Genomic DNA, 15,305 nt, shown 5'->3' with positions numbered 1-15,305 from the left:
GCTATCATAATTAAATGCTTCCATAGACATCTTTTTTTTTTAACATCTTTATTGGGGTATAATTGCTTTACAACGGTGTGTTAGTTTCTGCTTTATAACAAAGTGAATCAGTTATACATATACATATGTTCCCATATCTCTTCCCTTTTGCGTCTCCCTCCCTCCCACCCTCCCTATCCCACCCCTCCAGGCGGTCACAAAGCACCGAGATGACCACATTTTCTAAAGACAAAATTGCCTATATAGTCTTAAAAATGATTTATCCTGCCTTGTTGCTTTATTTAGATCAAACCTTGAAAGGTTTAGAATCAAATCACATGAACTTAGTCTTATCATTTGATACTAGGACTGTCCTGAAAATTCAACCTGACAGTCATTGTACTGACACGCTCCCTTAGTTGTAATTATGTGCATATTTGTCCTACTCCCTTACTAAGAGACACTTCTTTGAGTTAGACAGCCTTCAGGTCCCACACGTCCTGTAACTCCCCCAGTGCCCAGCACGGTGCTGCCAGTAGGTGCTCAGTAAATCCCTGTTAGGTTAATGAAGGGATGAATAGACACCTTCTCAACCCAATGCCAAGACCTTCCTTCTTCCATCCTTCCAACCTTCCCTCTATTCATCCCTCCGTCCCTCCCTCCACCCATCTATCCCTCCATCCATCCCTCCATCCACCCATCCTTTCAACAAATACAATTTGAGCACCTACCCTGAGCCACACATGGCTTTAGGTGCCAGAGAAGCCATGGGTCTCCGTGGACTTGACCTGTGACCTTGAGGAGCCATAATCCAGCCAGGAGGACAGACCCCAAACAAATCCTTCACCAGTGCCCAACCAATTATAAACGAGAGCAAATGCCTGACGGAGAAGGGCAGGTGCTGGGACTGAACGGCCCGTGTCTGCTTTAGGCAGGGTGGGGCTGGCCCAGGAAGGCCGCAGCAGGAGCTCAGGGGGAGTGTGGGTGAGGCAGGGGAGAATGCTGAGCCCTCCAGGAGTTGACAGGCAGCCAGCGGCAGGGGCAGCACGGCCGGGTCTTTCAGGGCAAGGAGGTGAGGTTGCATCACAAGTGCAGTGGGAAGCCTTTGGGGGCTTTTAAGCAGGGACAGGACATTATCTGATTTTCATTCTAAGAGGACAGCAGCTGAGGCCAAAAGAATGGCAGCGGTACTTGGGAGGCAGAGGGATGGCTGGATGAGCAGGACAAGGGAGACGGAGGGCCGAGGATGTGGGTGGGGCCAGGAAGTGCAGGACTGGGAGTCCTCGGCACTCAGGGGTGGTTAGGGTTGGAGGTGGAGGTGTTCGCCTTCCCCAGGGCTAAGGGAAGGAGATACAGGAGGAGCAGAGGGCCGGGGCCTGGGGCTGTCTCAGGAACCCATTTCTCGTCTGTTCTGACTAGAGGAAGGTGAGGAGCCACCTGGGTTAAGTTCCCTGCTCTGAATCTGAGCATTAAGTGGGATGAAGGAATCTGGGAGGCTGGAGGCCAGGGTTTAAACTGTACCATGCTGTGTGACCTAAGGCTGATAGCTGTCTCTCTCTGGGCTCAGACTCATCACCTCTACAGGGAGAGGATAGACCTGAGAGTCTCCAAGACCCCTTGCAGGTCACTGCTCTTGGCTTTCCTTGGGCTTCCCTCATGCTGCCTTCCTGGAATCTAGGGGCCCTGTTTGCTTCCCCCTCTTATCCTGTGGGCACCTGGAGCCCCCAGGGAGGAAGCAGTCACTGTCTACTTTGGGCCATTCTCCTTGCCTTCACCCCACCTCCCTCCTGCAGAACAAGCCCGGTGTGGAGGCTGGGGAGGGGCACGCATCGCCCTCTGGTGGCAACTTCTGGGCCCACATGTCACAGTGCCCTGCAGTGTTTTTAACTCAAGTGTTTTTTTGTTTTTGTTTTTTAAAAAATATTTATTTATTTATTTATTTGGTTGCATCCGGTCTTTGTTGTGGCAGTCCGGCTCCTTAGTTGTGGCTTTCTGGCTCCTTAGTTGCGGCATGTGGGCTCCTTAGTTGCGGCATGCAAACCCTTAGTTGCGGTATGCATGTGGGATCTAGTTCCCTGACTGGGGAAGGAACCTGGGCCCCCTGCATTGGGAGCACGGAGTCTTAACCACTGCGCCACCAGGGGAGCCCCAACTGAAGTGTTCTTAAGGCATTTATTAAGCGCCCTTTGTGTGCAGAGTACTGAGGCAGGCGTGGAGGAGGTGGGCAGTGAGGGGGAGGGGGAAGGAATCCTGCGTGGGTGCTCAGAGCTCAACTCTAGAGCCGCCGACCTGCCCTCAGATCCTGATTACGAGGAAGTCCTGCGTGTCCTCATCTCTACGTGGGAGCCATGGTAGAGGGGGCTTCTGTGGTTGCAATGGGTATTAAATGGCATCGTACATGGAGCGCGTATCAGCCTCACTCCTGGCCCAGGACACGCAGGCTGTGTTTATTACACACGCATGCTCGGGGCCTTCAAGAGAGACTGCCGTCAAGAGGGGTGCACTGCTGTGTGCGTGGACGCGCTGGCCTCGGGGTCCCTCCAGGCAGAGTGGCGCTCAGCTGCTGAGAAGCCCCTTCCCAGTGCTGACCAGTGCTCTGGTGGAGGGTCCCCCAAGTAGCTGCTGTGGGAGCAGATCCCCCAGCTGTGCAGGCCCCCTGCAGACACACTCCTGATTAATGGCGGCATCTCCAAGGAGCCACGACTTCAAGGGCCTAAAGGTGCGGGGGCCCGTCTGGTACAGCTGACGCCTTGGGCGTATGAGGCATCTCTCACTCCCCAGGTTGCGGCAGGGCCTGCTGGATCTGCATGGCTCAGGTGTGCTTCAAGGAGACCCACCTGTACACAGGTGTACTGGCTTGAAAAACTACATCTGTGTGCACACCAGAGATGGCCTGGTTTTTCCCCTATGGGAAGGAACGATCTCCTCAACACAGGGGGAATTCAGGGGAGTTTGGGCACTCTGGGTGAGATGCTGTGGAGGGGAGCTTGGCATCAGATGAGGGTTGGACTGGGGGATGCTTAAAACTCCGGGCAGGGAATTCTTGGTGGTCCAGTGGTTAGGACTCCAAGCTTCCACTCCATGGGGTGCAGGTTCGATCCCTAGTTGTGGAACTAAGATCTCACATGCTGTGCGGTGCGGCCCAGCCCAAACAAACAAACAAAAACAAAAACAAGAAAAAGAAATATTTATTAAAAAAAAAAAAGCTCCAGGCATCTGCTTCAGCCACAAGGGCCGCTTTACACCTGTGTCTACTGCCCCCTCTGCCCCTTTGCTCAGGCTGGTCTCTGACCCTTGCCCTGTGTTAGACATTTCAGCCTTCAAGGTCTGGCTCAAAGCTGCCTCCACCACGAGGCCTGCCCTGAAGAGGCAGCTGCACGGGGAGTGTCTGAACACCTCCAGTTAAAGTTATACTCACCCACGTGACCATTTCCTATCTCCCGTCTCCTCAACTAGGCCCTGGACCCCCTGAGGCAGACTTGAACCTTGAGCAGCTTTTGTAGCTACCATAACTCCCAGCCCAGAGCTGGGATGATACAGATGCGCGATGGATGCTCCATGCAGATTATTAGGTGTTCTTACCTCCTGTGCCTGGGAGACTCAGATGTGAGTCTCAGACATGATTCAGACTCTCCCTGGAGAGGCAAGGTGAAATGGTGGGAAGGCTGGAGTGGGTTCTGGAAGGCCAGAGCAGCACACACAGGACAGGCACTGAGTGGCCAGCCGTTCCAAAGGCAGTGGCAGCCCAGCAATTCGGAGAGTATCCTCTGGAGCCAGATGGCCTGGGTTCAGGTCCCAGCCCTGGCACTTACCACCTGTGTGGCCATGGGCAAAATATTTAACCTCTCTGTGCCTTAGTTTCCTCATCTGTAAAATAGGGTCATAAGAGTACCTACCTGAAAGCGCTGTTGTCAGGATTAAATGAGTTAATACGATGCTTCTCAAACTTCCATGTGCACAGAAATCACCCGGGAACCTGGATAAAATGCAGATTCGGACTCAGTCTGGGGTGGGACCTGAGATACTGCATTTCTGACAAGCACCTGGGGATGCCGGTGCTGTCGGACCTCAAACAGCACTTGGCATATTCGGGAATTAATACCTTTAAACTAAGAACAGGGCCTGGAGCATAGTAAGGACTGGGGAAATGTTGTCAGCACTGTTACCTGGTACCTCTCAGGGAAGGCTTCTAGAAGTTTCTGCCCTCTTTCAGCTCACCTTCTTGGTGCTCTGCTCTCTGGAGTCTTGGTGATGCTGGAGCCCCTGCTGTCTGAGGTGGGTTGTTCTGAAACTTCTTGGTGATTTGTGCTCTGGGCACTGAGAAGGGACAGGTGTTGGAGGGCAGGCAAAGGGTGGTTTCAGGACAGAGCTGAGAAGGAGACAGGAAGAGGGCCTGGCGGCAGGGCGGCTCAGCAGGCCCACTCACTCGAGTGTCCGGACTCGCCCCGGAGTGAACTTCACAGCCTAAACCACATACCTTGCAGCTTCCCCTGCCCCCTCTGCTCCTGCCGCCCCCTGCTTCCTGCGAGAAGGGCACAGGTGGCTTCAGCCAGGGGCCAGCAGGACTTCTGGGCTGGAACCACAGACCTGAAGCCCTCAGCCACTTCCTCCCGAAGGAAGTGTCCCTTGGCCTCTTCCTAGGCCTGCTCCCCTGCCTCTGGGCCCTGGTGCACTGGCCAGGCCTGGTTGGTCCTCGAGCCCTGGCACAGGCAGGGGTAACGCTGGGGTTCCTAGGTGCTTCTGAAGAGGCGGAGGTTGGGAGATGGGGGAGTGAAGAGGCCGGGGGCAGGTGGTGTAGAGAGAGAACCCTGTGTTGGGGGCCTGGATGGCCGAGCGTCTGACTCGGCTCTGCCTTTAAGAGCTGCCCCTCCCTGAGCACCCTCATCCCACAGTCTTTGTTTTCTACCTCCCAGGGGTGTTTCCAGGGGTCCCATGTGGCAACCTATGAAAAGTGGGTACACAGATCACCTTCATCAGTCAGGAGTGGGCGAGGGCTTACTGGCGGGTACAGTTGCTTGCTGCCCAAGTTCCAGTTTAGGTCATTTCCCGGAGAGCAGCTCCAGGCCCCGAGGAATGAGCTAGTCACAGCGTTCCTCCGGCCTTGCCCCGAGAGAGGGTGACGCAGCCTGGGGCCCTTGATCCTCTGCTGCTCTCAGGTTGGCTCATGAGCTCCCTGGGGCCCATGAGATCAAGGTCACTGGTTTAAGCCACACGTAGGGGAGGAGGTAAACTTCCCTCCTTTCCACTCCGGAGGCAGCCCTGACCCTGCCTGGTTCTCTCCTAAATGGGGGACTTCAGGGTGGGTGTGCAAAGCATCCTCATGCCAGGAGCCCCTCCTGAGGGCTGAGAAGAGTCTCTCCCACCCCCAGCCTCCCCCCACCCTGCCCACCCCTGCCAGGGAAGGAAGATGCCCAGTTCAGATTCCCCCAATCAGAGGATGCCTTTCCTGGAAGAACTTTCAGGATCACCTGACCTGATCCCATTCCTGTAGGGCTGGGAGGCTAGGAAGCTGGGTCCAAAGAGGGGAAGCCTGGAGCCTTTGGTTCCTGCTTGTTCAGCACCGTCTGGCCCCGTTTCTGGTAGCAGCACCCATTTCTCTTAGGAGATTACCCTCCTGCATTAGGTAAGGCCTTGGTCAAGCTGTGAATCAAAGTACCCCATCCAGCCTCTCCAGACAAGGGGTGGGCAGTTGACCTCATCACAGCCAGTGATACTCTTTGAATTCTAGTGGAATGAGGCCAGGAAACAGCTGGATGTTGGTGCCTTGGAGGCAGATTTGCTGCCAGGCCTCCGCAGCTGATCTGGAGTCTGCTCCCCGAGGGCTGGGTCTTCAGCTGCCTCCAGAGCCTGTGAACCACTCCTTCCAGATCCTTCTATTTCTGTTTCACCCAAGTTAGGCCCAGCCCGTTCCTGTGGTCTGTAGCCCCAGAATAGCGATTACTGCAGGGAAGGACATGCGACTCGGGAGCTGGGGGCACTGCTGGGACGCAGGTCTCTAGACTCCCAGCCAGTGTTCGTGTCCCCTGGGAGGAGCCCCTGGCCTGGGAGAAGCGGCAGGACTGAAATGAAGTGGAATCGAAGAGAAGATAAGCGTGTTCTCAGCTCTGGCCCGGTGGTGTTAGGCGTGGGGGTTTGTGGTTTGACTGCCAGGCAGGATGGGAGGAGGCGCGTGGAGGTGGGAAGGGGTCAGCTGGTGCTTGAGGCTCTCTGCCGCCCTCACACGTGCCCAGCACCCCTGGCACGTGGTAGAAACTCTGCTCCGGGTGGGGATGAGGGGCGCAGGCCCCCCAGGGAAGGAGGATCTGGTAAACAGAGCATGCACTGACCTGCTTCGGGTAAGCCAGGGTGGGTTTGTGCCTCCGGGCAGTGGGAGGACTCACAACGGCCACGTCTAACTCACCCTGAAAGTGAAACCAGACACCCACCAAACACAGACGCCTCTGCTAGCTCTGAAACCTCCGGCAGGCTGTCTCTTTATTAACCAGCACCCAAAGTGGAAACCAGTCAGCGAGAGAGATTCAACGTTAGCCAGCCAGCTGGGGTGTGCATGGGCCTCCCAGGCCTTGGAAGTCAGGCGTTCAATCACCGAGCCAGCGAGGAAGACATCCAGCTGCGACCCCCTCTTTAGAATCACCTACCACTTGAGAACACGAGGCAGGCTTTTGTTTTAGACCCTCCTGTGTTGCTCCCGAGACCCAGTGCGCACGCCTGGCCATCGCACCTGTGTTACAATGAAGACCCTATTCCAAGGGCCCCAGCAGAGAGAAAACCCCGGGCAGACACACTCTCTTGTACCCGCTTACTCTGTTCCCACCTCGCCATCATCCAGGCTGGTCAGCCCTAGCTGAAGGCTGAGGTGGGGAGGCCTGGGGGGCTGGTAATTAAAGACGATGTCGAGTCTTAATCTGCTTGCTAAGTGACTGTTCCTCCCTGCCTGGCTAAAATATCTGTGTCAGTTGGGAATCTCAGGCGCAAACCGTAGAGCCCAAGCTGGCCACTTTCCTTAGAAAAGCATCCGATTCCGGACCTTCTGCAGCTCAGGAATCTCTACAAACCAGGCTTGGAGGGGTGCAGCATCTGAGATGCGATGCTTTGATGTCACCCTCACCAGCGTCCTGGAGTTCTCTGCCTCCTCACAGGTATCCCTGGCTCCCATCCCGAGGTCTGCAGTGGAGACTCCTGATTGGGCGAGCCCAGTGACGTGCTCACTGTCCCGCTGCAAGGGAGGCTGGGAAAGTAAAGCTTGGGCTTGTTGCTTGGGACCCAGGGCTCCTAAAGATGTAAACACCACAAATACAGGAAAGGTGTGCAAAGCTGCCGTGTGACCACGATGAAAAATAAATATCCGGCCGGCACCTGAGAAGAAACCTCCCCGACAGAGGGTCCTTGTCAGCCCTCAGCCTCAGCCCTCCCTCTGGAAGTCCCCTTCCTCATACTTCGTGGTCAGCAGTATGTTCTCTGTGGCAGGCCTGGTGGTGGTGTTTTGCTGTGGGTTGAAGTTAGAATTAAATGACCACTATTTTAAGTGAGAGAATTTCATATTTAAAAAAAAAAAATCACAATTTTCTGCTTTTTTTGAAAAATTGAGAATTTTCTGGCAGTATTGAGCCAACGTTCCCATCTGCCGTCTCCCATATAGATGGAGCCCCCAGTTTGTCATGGTCTCTATCTAACGGCCTCAGGCTTCCGTTCCTGTCTGGCCCCCATGGCATCTGAGTTGCGGTCCCCCACCGAAACCCACGGTGAGGGAGAGACGAGGCTGCCTCCCTCACCCGAAAGTCCTTGATGTTGGGAGGCCAGGAGAGTCAGATGTATGTTACTTGATTGCCGATTCTCCAAAAACTCCACTTGGTCCCTGATGTCTATACAGTCCGGTAGGGGCGGCCCTCGAGTGGGCCTGCGAACCTGGATGAGTAGAAACGATGTCAAAGGAAGCCTGTTTTAAGCTTGGTGGAGCCTCCGTGGGAGCACACAACAGGGGAGGCTTTGAGCTGCAGTTGCAGGGGAATAAGGACAGGGCCTCCCCCTACCACCATGCTTCCCCAAGTGCCACCCAAAGGGGCCCTCTTCCACGAATCCTTGTTGCTGGCCCAGCACCTTCCGAGGCTTTGCACTTGCCTGGAGCTCCCCTTCCTTGGGCTCAGTTTGACCCCTTTGTTCTGAAGGAGACTTGTGGTCTTTCTGCATCCTTATGTTGGCCGTTTCAGGATATGTCAAAATATAGTTGCCTGTCTTCTCTCAGCCCCACCTTATTTAGATTCTTGAGGTGGCAGTGAGACCGACATGCCAGGATGCCAAGAGTCAGGTACCAGGGGAAGATTTCACAGTCTCTCTCTATGGTGCTGGGCCAGGCAGTACCCAGATCTAGCCCACCTTGCACCTGCCCATAGCCTGAAGCAGCATCTTCACTGCTCAGGGGAGTTCAGGGTCCCCATTCTCTGAGGGGGTGGGGGGTCTAGGGTCCCTGGCCCTGGATCCAGGCTTGACCGGGGACATCATTCCAGAGCTGGGGTGAATTTCTGACCCCATTTACTGCTCTCCTCCAAGCAGACACTGTGGGCAGTGCTGACAGCCGGGCACAATCTCTGTAATGGAACATTTAAATTTTTTCCGATTCCTTAATAAAAACATCAAGAAAAAAAAGCAAGCAAGCACAACCTCTAGATAGAGAGGAACTTCTCACAGGCACTTTGCAAACATCACACGTCCTCTTTCCTTGCTGCAACACCTAGATTGTCTTCTGAGAAAGATCACAGATCTTGGTGAAACCTACTTAAGAATAAGAACAAGTGAAAAGATCTTTTTCTACCTGTTTCTCACGGGAAAGGGGGAAACCATTGCAGGTGCTGTCAGAGGGTCTTCGGAGCTTTCCTGACTGTCCCCGTAACAAGACTCTGGCCTGGCAGTCAGGAGATGGGGGCTGGGAGTCAGTGTGGCTGTGGACAAAACGCTTCCCTCCCTGGGTGCCATCGGCACGGGGACGTGGCTCCCGGGCCTGGTGACTCCAGAACTTTTCAGGTTCCTCAGGAGAGCTTGGAAATAATCAGCGGTAGTAGGAAGCCTGGTGTTTGGGGAGCCCTGAGGGGAGCTCCAGCGCCCACCAAGGGTCCCACACATTTACATTTTAGTTTTGGTTCTAATTTTATTTATTTTCTGAAATAGGTATTATGTTCCTGTGAAACAAAGTTCAGAAGGGACAAAACGTTATTCAGGAAATTTCTTTCCCCTCCTCTGCTTCCTGGGTCTCCCAGCTTCCCTCCCGGAAGGAAAATGCTGCTACCAGACCCTAGGAATTCGTTCCAGAGCAACTCGGTGCACGTGCATGCCAGGTCACAGACACGCTCACATACACAACACACGCTCACCTGCACACACATTCTCACAAACACACAATAGGCACACACCCACACTCCCCCTCACACCCGCAGACGCTCTCACACACACACAGGCTCACTTTTACACCCGTCAGGCACTCACACCTACTCACCCCCCCCACACTCACACGCACCCTTACGAATGCACACACACATGCCCATAGGCTTCCCTCACAAACATGCACCCACACCCTGGCACACGCCCTCTCACACTCACACACTCGGTTACCCCTGTCCTTCTACACGAGCGCTGGCCCACTACACACTTTGAACTGAACTTGGCTTCTTCTCACCCGGCTACACATCCTGGGGATTGTTGCACATCAGGAACGGAGAGCTGTCCCTTCCTTTTTGTCACGGTGACCCTGTATTCCACCAGGCAGATGTCTCTAATTTCCTCACCAACAGTCCTCTGGGGCTGCAGGCTTGGGCCACCCCCAGGCTCGTTACCGCGTGAATTCCTTCGCCCACTTTTCCCACGTGGCACCATCTCTCTGTAGGATGAGTCTGAGACGCAGCACTGCTGGGGCATGTGCTGGAGATGTTGGGAGATGTTGTCAGGCTGCCTCTCAGAGAGGAATGCCAGCAAGGCAAAGCACCCTTGTGACTGTTTTTTCCCGGCAAACCTTTTGAAACTTCAAATATTATTCCCCGGGTTGTTTCTAACTTGCTGTTTCTGGATCCTTTAGGCCACTAGAGATTTAGAAACCTTGGTTCTTTTCCTTTTATACTTCCTCCTTTGCATCTTGACACCTCTGTATGTCAGGTCATTTTCTAGGCTCTGGGGCAATCTGGATGCATCAGACATGGTTCATGTTCTCAGGGAACTTCCAGTGTAGACACATGAACAGAAGGTCGTGACATGAGATGAGGTAACTGTCGTGTGCATCGAATCCGACCTGGCTGGGGTGGGGGATCCGGGAAGGGCTGGTTTTGAATCGGGGAGTTGAGATAGTCCAGAAGAGTGGGGTGGGAATGGGGTGACCCACTTTGTCCCAATTTTAGCACTGAGAGTCCCGTGTCCTGGAAACCGCTGCGGCAAAGCAGGACAGCTGGTTCCCTGGAGCCGTGTTGGTGAGGAACCAGAACGGGGAATGACTTTCTATGTGAAGGTCGTGGTTTACATGAGACATGAGTTACTTGAGGCACTGGTGTTGGAGTGGCCAGTGAACCAGGCCACTCACGGAGGAACACGGATGAACACGGGTATTCAGGTCTGGAGTCTGGGAGGCCGGCAAGCAAGTGACGCTGGCAAAGCAGAGACAGCAAGGGTGATAGCTTGGCAGTGGGGGGTGAGAGGGAGGAAGGAGCCACGGAGGAGGGTCACATTCTGGCTCCGGGGACTGGTGGGTGGCGTGTCCCAGGGAAAAGAGATGGTCTGCGGGGGGTTGGCTGGGTGGAGAGCCCTGGGCGCAGTCAGCCAGCAAACTGCTCTTCCGCCTCCTGTCCTGCTCTGATCACTGCAGTTCTGACCTACCTTGTGCTTCCCATCTGATGTGAGGGGCTCCCCACAGTGTGTGGGGTGGGGGGGAACCAGGCTGAGGGCTGGATGCAAAATCATCCACGGCATTGCCTCCTGACCAGGGACTAGGTCCCATATCTGGTTACCAGTGAAGCCTGGCTCTGTGGTGTAGGAATTTCTCCAGCTGAGGACACAGCCACCTGCTGACTTTTGGCCCCGCGAGGGCTGGGGCTCAGGGACTTGAAAGTGGAAGTGGGAGGGTCCACCAGACACACAACTGTGCTGTCAGGGCTGAACAAGGCAGGGAGGGGGGCCGGCGCTGGGGTGGGTGACCCGGAGATACTGGAGGTCTTCATGATGGTAGAGGACAGTCACAGAAGAGAGAGCTAATGGTCCCTCCAAACCTGTTCTCCCCAGCCTGTGTACCCTCCAGGCACATTTCAAAGCCTCCTTTGTAGCTGGGTTTGTCATGTGACTCAGTTATAGCCAGTGGGATGTAAGTTAGAAGTGTCCAGGGCAACTCCGGGGAAGGGTCCTAACAGGTAGAGGATGCCCTTCTTTGCTCCTTCCTCCATCTTCCAGCTGCAGGAATGCACATGTGATGGATGGAGCTTGAACCGCTCCCTTGGTCCACGAGGTAGGAGAAAGGTATTGAGGATGCCCCAGGAGCCAGACAGAGTGAGCTCAGGATCCTGGTGACTGCATAGAGCCCTTCCAGCAGCTGTGGATGGCCTGCCTCTGGACGGCTTTTATGTGAGAGAGAAACTCCTCTCTTACTTTAGGGCACTGTTATCCTCTTCAGTTCGCAGCTGGATTCAATTCTAACTGGGACACTGTTGAAGAGTGGGAGGGGTGGCGGCAGCAAGGGAGATGAGGTGGTAGTTCGGGGGTCTGGGTTGGCACAAGTCAGAGTGATGACAGGGTCCCAGGGTGGGCCTGGGCCTGGGCTGAGATACGGAGTCGGACAGAGGGTCCCTGGGGAGAAGATTTTGCAGGAGTCCTGAAGTCTCCCAGGAGTTGGAGCGCAGAGGAGGGGGAGGGGGCTTTTGGTAGATGTCAGGGCTGAGGAGGGCGTGGGGTCTTGCAGCCTGGCTTGATCCCCCAAAAAATGGCAGCCCCACGATGGGCAGGAGGAAATGTCATGGTCAGGAGGGGACACAGGAGCCAAAAGAGCCCGCATGCACTTGCCCCGTGGCTCCTGTGAAAGTGGGGTCTCTGGGCAGGGGTCGGGGCTAGTCCACAAAAGCTGAGGGTGCAGGAAGTTGGTTCACAATGGGACACAGAGGACACAGTGTGGAGGGTGCTGGACAGGCAGTTACAGGAACGAGGGGTTCATGTGCTTGGTGGTTTGGGTGCTGGGAGGGGAGGGGGCCTGCTGGAGGAGGCTGGGTCCAACCCCCGGAACTCTGGAGACAAAGGTCTGGGCAGGCCTGAGTGGGCTCTGTCGGTCCCCTGCCATCGGAGAAGTTTCTGGATTCCTCTTCAGGTCACCTCAGAAAGAATCTGATGTCCTCCATTCTAATCCTGGCTGGTTCTAGTCCTGGCTCTGCCGCATTCTGGTTGGGTGACCCAGGAGCCTCAGTATCCTTGCCTGTAAAATGGGGAGGAAGACGCTAACTCTGTAGAGAGCAGGGGAGGAGCTAGGTGGGTATCAGGGTGTACACAGTGGGTAGATTTGGGGAGCTTGGCGTGCTTGCTGAGCGGCAGTCATGCCAGAGCTGGAGGGAAGTTCAGAGATGAGCGCAGGGCCAGCTCGTTTGGGATTTCGAGGCCAAGATTAAGAGTCTGGATTTTATTCTAAACGCACTGGAAGCTACTGGAAGGTTGTAAAGGGAGCGGTGCAGTGAAATGAGCTGATTTGAGCTTGGGAAAGATTGGTCTCGCTGCTGAGCGGGGAACAGACTGGAGGGGTCAGCAGGGGGAACCGGGAGGCCAGTAAGGGGGTCACTGTGGACCTGGCTGGGGGGACAGTGGAGGCTGGGGGGACAGCGGAGGCTGGGACTGGGGTGGGGACTGAATAACGCATTTGGTCTCTGTCAGCTTGTTCCCCACCCAAGCCCTGGGGCCTCTCCCTGGCCTGCCCTTCCCAACCCCCTCACCTGGCTTTAACGTCCAGCTCAGGTACCTGTGGGCACTTTCCCTATTAGTCAGGGTAAAGCCCGCTAGCTGCTGAAACAAGAGCCTCCAAATCGCAGAGGTCCAACACAATAAAGGTGTACTTCTTGCTCATGTGACTGTCCGATGTGGATTGTCTGGGGAGTAGGGGGTGAAGGTCTGTCCTTCAGGTGGCTCCCCCCACCCCATCCCGCAGGGCTTCACTCCCTCCAGTGGGTTCTTGCGGGATAGGGGGAGGGGAGGAGAGGGGGAGGGATGGAGGGATGGAGGGAGCAACACCGAAGAGGACCAAAATGAGGTTTTTTAGGCCTGAAAGTAAACTAAATCACTTGCACCCACATCTCACTGGCCAGACTCTTGTCACACGGCCGCATCTAACTGCAGGGAGGCTGGCATATAGAGTCTAGCTGATGCCCAGGGTGGAGGGGCACAGCGAGGTCAGGGGATACATTCCCACACTGTCTGCATGCTGCAACCCCCCACCCCATGCTCCACAACTATGAGGTTTCGGGGTGGGGGGGGATGCAAAGCGTGTGCAATGTTGAACTTTTCCCGGCTCTCCATAGCCCACCACCTGCCTCTCCACCTGAGGCATCCTAGCCTGGGTCCTTGGGCAAAAGCAGAGCCCCCGGGGCCTGAGTTAGAAGATTCTGAGTCTGGGGGCTGCCCCATTCATAACTACACTTGCTGTACCCCGACACCCAGGGCACGTGGCTGCTTAAAGCCGCCTCCACTGTTCCTACCCCAGCCTTCCTGCGTGCTGCTCATAGAAGCAGGGCTGGCGTCAGTCACCTCAGGCTCTTCCGTGCCTGGCTTGGCCACTGGGCATCCTGGGTGCTCAGTAAATGTTTACAGGATGAAGGAGAGAAGGACAGAGGGACAGAGGGATGGAGGATGAGGAGCCTTGGGCAGTACATGCAGGGCAGGCCAAGGCCATCCCCATGGACAAAACTGTCACAAGCTGGGCGCATTTCTGCCTTCACCTGGGGGTGGATTTTTCTTTTTATTTATTTTTTTAATTTTTAAAATTAAAAACAATTTTTTTTTTTTGCGGTACGCGGGCCTCTCACTGTTGTGGCCTCTCCCGCTGCGGAGCACAGGCTCTGGACGCGTAGGCTCAGCGGCCACGGCTCACGGGCCCAGCCGCTCCGCGGCATGTGGGATCTTCCCGGACTGGGGCACGAACCCGCGTCCCCTGCATAGGCAGGCGGACTCTCAACCACTGCGCCACCAGGGAAACCCTCTTTTTATTTTTTACTGAAGTGTAGTTGGTTTACATGTTGTGTTAATTTCTGCTGTGCAGCAAAGTGACTCAGTTATACACATACAAACATTCTTTTTTATATTGTTTTCCATTATGGTTTATCCTGGGATATTGGATATAGTTCCCTGTGCTATACAGTAGGACTTTGTTGTTTATCCGTTCTGTATGTAATAGCTTTTGCGTCTACTGACCCCAGACTCCCAGTCCATCCCTTCCCCTTCCCCCTCCCCCTTGGCAACCACAAGTCTGTTTTCTACGTCTGTGGGTCTGTTTCTGTTTTGCAGATAGGTTCATTTGTACCATATTTTAGATTCCACATATAAGTGATATCACTTGATATTTTTCTATTTGTCTTGGATTTTTTCTTTATATGCATTTTTAAAAGTTTTAACTGAATTCATGAATTTGGGGGTGGGAAATACATGCACGTGGTATAAAAGTGTCTACAGCAAAAAATGGCCTTCCTGCCCCCTCCTTACCTGGCTTTCCTCCCTGGGAGAACCAGCATTCCCCATTTCTTGAGGAGCTTCCAGAACTATTCTAGGCTTAATAAATCTCGGCTATTATTCTCATCTCTGTGGTGCTTCTGTTTATTACCCTCTCCTGCAGCCAGAAAGCCTTGCTCTAGGGGAGAGAAGTGGGCTTATTGCGAGCCTACTACGCGTGGTCAGCAGGTGAGGTGCTTTACGCTCTCCTGCTGTTTGGTTCTCCTGACACCCCTGCAGGAACTGTTACCCCTCATTCTACAGGTGTGGACATTGAAACACAGGGAAGCAGGTCACTCAGCTTCCAAGCAGCCTCAAATCGGGTCCTGCTTCCCGCTTGGAAGGGAGTCAGCCTGATTCTCTCCCCAAGGTCTTCAATGCTGTTTTCTCACTTCTCTGCAGACAGAAACTTCTGCAGAGCTGTTCTTTCTACTCTCCCTCCTGCTCTCCCCATTCCCTTTTCTGAGAGAGACAGCAGCTCACAGGAAAACCCCCGGAGGCAGAGTTTAAAATCAGGAGACAGCAGAGCTGCTTCTTCTGACACTGGATGGAACTTCACGGGATCCCTGGGCCTGTGACACTGCACATAGATAGACATGCACCTTTCCAAAGAGGGGTCTGTCACT

Source organism: Delphinapterus leucas, chromosome 11, assembly GCF_059928025.1.
Source record: "Delphinapterus leucas isolate spDelLeu-1000000601 "Yukka" chromosome 11, BTC_Dleu_Yukka2, whole genome shotgun sequence".
Lineage (NCBI taxonomy): Eukaryota > Metazoa > Chordata > Mammalia > Artiodactyla > Monodontidae > Delphinapterus > Delphinapterus leucas.
Note: the sequence above shows the minus strand (reverse complement) of the source record.